We start from the raw sequence: 4,987 nt of genomic DNA on the forward strand, positions 1-4,987 counted from the left end.
TTTCAAGGGATGGTCACTATCATGGATGGCGGTCCTAAATGTCATGTTACATTCTATTATCGTCTTTTCTATACTAACTGGAATAATGCTCATTGTAATGTGTTGTATGTGTTGTTGGATGAAACAAATGTACATTAAATTGAAATTGCATGCCTTAATTGCTTTACAATATATAGCTTTGCAATAATAATAGTGATCCATTGAAAAAATAATGTTTTGAAGGATCAAGGAAGGGAATGTTATACAAACAGACTTTTTGCTTATTGCTTTTACTCTTATGTATTTTCTTGAGTTTTGCATTGCCTTAAGAAACTGAATTTTGTATTGCTCTGTAGCTTGAAATAAATGCTTGATCTTTGTATGCTGTATGTGTGATAGAATGAGTGAAAGTGTGTCTGTGGAAAAGCAAAACATCAGCTGGTGACTGGGTGAAGAATGAAGACAGATAAAAGACCAAAACAAGAAGAATCCACCCCAGAACAGCAAGGGAACAATGGCAATTGACCTTCAAGGAAGAACACAGTGGTAACACAGCAAAAGCCCAGAGGACTGGGTGAATTAACAAGGCTGTAAAAGATGGGGCAAGACATGTTGATTTTAGTTCTTGTTCTGTATGTCACCCTGGAACATTGGTTCATCTGATGAGATGGACCAGCAGGAGCCTGGCTCCTACTCGTGATCAACTTGGCTGGCCACTAAGTTGATCTGAGCACTGATAAGACTAGTAACATATACCAGCGCAGAACAGAAATTGGGGTATGAATGTGGGGTGGGGGGAAGGGTGTGTGTGTATCTATTAAGCGCTTAATCAATAAATGCAGCATCTTGCCTTATTCTCCCTCATAAGGTCTCACTCATGATTTGAGAATTGGCAATTTGTGTAACACTTTCTCTCTGCAGCAGCCCCAACCCCCCACAGTGCACTGCTGCCTGGTTTGGAGGGCAGGGGGCTGAAGGGGAAGAAGTCTGGGCTCTTGTTCCCTGCAGCAGCTCTAACCCCTAAACACTGATGCCTGCCTTGGGGTCTGTAGAAGAGGTCTGGGGTCTCTCCCCACTAGCCTCAGCTGACAGTCTCCAGCTGGCCATGGTTGGGGGCAGTGTTGAAGATAAGGGACACTTCAGCAGCCTCCTCAAAAGCATGTGGGAGATCCCCCAGTGGACAGTGTGGGCAGATTCTGACCCCCTGCCCCAAAGTGAACATCTGTTCGGTTCACTCATGCTCTAACTTTTAGCACTTTAAGTAAAGCAGAATAGAATGCATCCAACAGAGGCTTTTTGAATGTCTGTACTTAATCATGTATTTTTCCAGTTTGCCTGCACACTTATTGCTGTTCACTGTGTATCTATCACTGATTTTTCATTGCTGAGTGTCTTGGGAAATGCTTGGAGGTCAGATACAATAAATCTATGTTGAAAAATAGCTAGAGCCCTTATAAGGAGGACATGGCTATGTTTGAATGCCTAATAACTCTTGATATAAAGTATTGCATGTTTAAGCACAGTGGGATTGTGAATATAATTGATACTTTTTGCTTAAGTCCTGGAGTGAACAGGATTGAGGAAAAAATACCTGATTGATATCAAAGTTGTACTTTAAAAAAATTGGCTAATTAAATTTGAAAATGATTTTTTACCTAATCTAAGAGCTCCAAGCAGATTGGGGTGGTAATGTGATAAACTTATGCCATTAAGTAATTGAATAATAGAAACTAAATATAAACAAAGATAAAACCTCCCTCAGAAATAAAACAGTGAAATATTTAAAAAGTATGTACATTACTCTGTATTGCATTCTATTTTAGAGGTCTTCACATGCAGCTTTGCTATATTTGTGTATTTTGCATTTTTATTTTATTCCTATTTGTAATGAGTGGGCACAGGTCATAATCCTCACTATTTGGGCTATAGTTTCAGATTCTGCTGAGGACCTGTCTGCTTTATCCATGCCATAACAGTAATAAGAGCTGTAGCTAGTTATTTCTGTGCTCTGGGCAGAGCAATAAGTGTGGGGTGGGAGATGGGCAGAATCCTGCCTGCCACAGCACAGGCTCACCCAAGAGAACAGGAGGCAAGCCTTCTCATCACTATCACTTCATCTCTCCCAGGGGAAATGTTGATGCTGCAACTGCTGCAAGGTTAACTTCTCATAACTTCTCACAGCTGCTGCCAATTTGTAAGTAGAACTGCACTGCTAAAGCTTTAATTTTGCAGTGGCTGTGAGAGGTTATCACATTACCTGTTGGTAACACAGCAAACGGAAAGGAAATGAGGCTGACAATGAAACTGCTGCCTCTGGTTTGTGCAGCTGGAGCAAACAACCAAGCCCAGCCCTTGGCCAGTACATGATGGTCCAACTACCTCCATTCTGGAGCCCCCTTCTCCCTCAAAACACTTATGCTAAATACACACAGTCAAAAAGGCCAAGCTTGAATCAATTCAATCTTTGCAGGTTAATCTAAGCTGCTCAAATTGAACCAATAAGCAAGTGAACAGACATTCACTTTTGATTCTGGAATTGCAGCCACATTACTGAAGTGGCTTAGGCCAGAAGCTGGGGGTACCAGAGCAGACTGCTTGTGCCATGGCTAACCTGCCCACTTTGTGAGGGGACTTTGCAGGGGAGGTGCAAAGCACATCCTGGGACACTGGGGGACTGTGAGTGAATTTGAATCTCTAGGGGTTTTGGGACCAATGTTCAATGAAATGATTTAGCCTAAATCATTTAAAACCATCCAGGTTTATCTTAAACTAGTTTTGGCTATTTTGAAAGCAGTTTATGTGCACTGAACTTCTGTCATAGTATAGAAGTGAACCAATTTCTGATCACTTATAATAATTTATGTACAATTTATGTCCCTAGCTTTAGTGCTTAGAGCTTGTGCCCCACTCACTCACTCACACCTTCTTACTCTACTGGCCATAATCACTTTACAGTTAATGACAAAGTAAGATGAGGGCATACAGCAAAGATGACAGTGGAGAACATAAATGGTAACACTCTAGTAGAAAACAGAAATGCATGTGGTGGTGGAATACTGCAGTAACTGTCACCACACTTCTCTGTTGATAGATGAAGTCACAGGGTGCCCATACACGAGCAGTGAGGCTGCTCCAACATATTGCAATTACAGCACATTGAACAGACTTGATTAATTGCATCTGCTGGAGCATGCTAATTACTGTACTCCAGCAGACTGTAGTGTCTCATGTCTCAGTGTCCCATTGCTTAAAAATAGCAACAGGGATGCTTTAACTAAAGCTCATCATACAAGCTTTAGTTAAAGCACCACTACCACCATTTTTAAGTGTGGGAATGCTGATACACAAGACACTCTGGGCCCTTTAATTAGAATGAGTCTTAGAACTGCTCTAATTAAAGCCTCCCCTCCCCCTCACACACACACTCCTGGAACATGTATATAAACACCCACAGTTGTCAAAGCCTGCCATATTCAAATAGCTAATGAGCAGGGTGTAATAGGAAGGAAGGTTGAGCCACCACTTAATGTTGCACTGCATGCTCTTCTTAATAGGTCCATCTGATGTCCTGCTAGGATCATTAGAACTCAGTCAATGGAATAGTTAAAATCCTGAATGACCTTACCATAATCTCATGTCAGGTTAGGCCTAGGAACTGTGCCTCTACCCTCGTGATAGTTGCATTGTAGGGAACTACATTACCACATACAAAGATAACTGATTTTCTATTCAACTAAAAAGAGCAAGAGCAGGTAGGTTTTGTGCTTGGATTATTCTTTAGTGACTTATGGCCCATGAAACTTATAACTAAACAAATACCTTAGAGTGAGCTATTCCAGCCATCTCTGACAGCTACTCATAATTTATCAACACATATGCTACAGCTTCTGGTCTGCATTTTCTGTAACTGAGCCATCATTAGAGAGTTAATGCAAAATAATGCAGCAAGATGGAGCAAACTATTCATGGCAACAACAAAGAATAGAAAAGTATATATAAATATACTGAAAATATAGGGTGCCTATAAAAGTGCAGAGGCTGCTCCAATGCACTATAATTACAGTGCAGCAAAGCAGACTTGATTAATTGAGTCTGCTGTAGTGTGATAATTACTGAGCTCCAGAGGACTCCAGTGTCACGTGTATCAGTGTCCCTGTGCTGAAAAATGGTGATGGGGCTGCTTTAACTAAAGCTGGTTCTGTAAGCTTTAGTTAAAGTGCTCCTGCCACCACTTTTCAGCTTGGGGATGCTGATATATGTGTGACACTCCAGGTGCCTTAATTAGAGCAGCTCCTGGAGCTGCATTAATTAAAGCACCCGCTTAAGAATGTCTATAAATTCCCCAAAAGTCTAGAAAAAAACACTTAATTGGGTATTAAAACATACGCGATTCTAGCATTTGAAGCACAATTACTTTTTCATATGTTTCTGTTTTCGTACATGCATGCTGTACAATTAATATTAGTTTTATTATCTAAAACTCCTGCTCATGTAACTGACCCCATGGCCTGTCAAAGTAGAGTATGTACTTTGGATTCAGATTCAGCTGATCTGGGGGACAATGATTTGATTCGGTGATTTGAATCACTGTCCTGAATCAATTCAGCTGAATCTAATTCAGAGATTCAGCTGCCACCAAATCAGCTGAATCTCTGAATCAAACACACCCCACCCCCCACCCACTCTCCCAGCTCTGTCATTGGCTGCCCCACCTGGCACCAGTATCCCGGTTCTTTAAAAAAAAAAAAAAAAGAGCCCTACACTCACTGGCTCCTGCCAGGGGGAGGGGTGATTCCTACTGCCCCGTGCTGCATGGGGGTTTCGGCCCCGAGAAGCCCTGACAGCCACTGAAGCAGCCGGTGAGTGAGGGGCTTTTATATATATATATAAATTTAAGTGCCAGGATGCTGAGCCTGGATGGGGCAGTGATTGATAGGGCTGGGAGAGTGGACAGGGGTCGGAGGGTGTTTAGGGAGCTGGGAGAGCAGGCAGGGAATAGGTCCTGGCA

Source organism: Gavialis gangeticus, unplaced genomic scaffold (genome assembly GCF_001723915.1).
Source record: "Gavialis gangeticus isolate Ggan-Ray unplaced genomic scaffold, GavGan_comp1, whole genome shotgun sequence".
NCBI lineage: Eukaryota > Metazoa > Chordata > Crocodylia > Gavialidae > Gavialis > Gavialis gangeticus.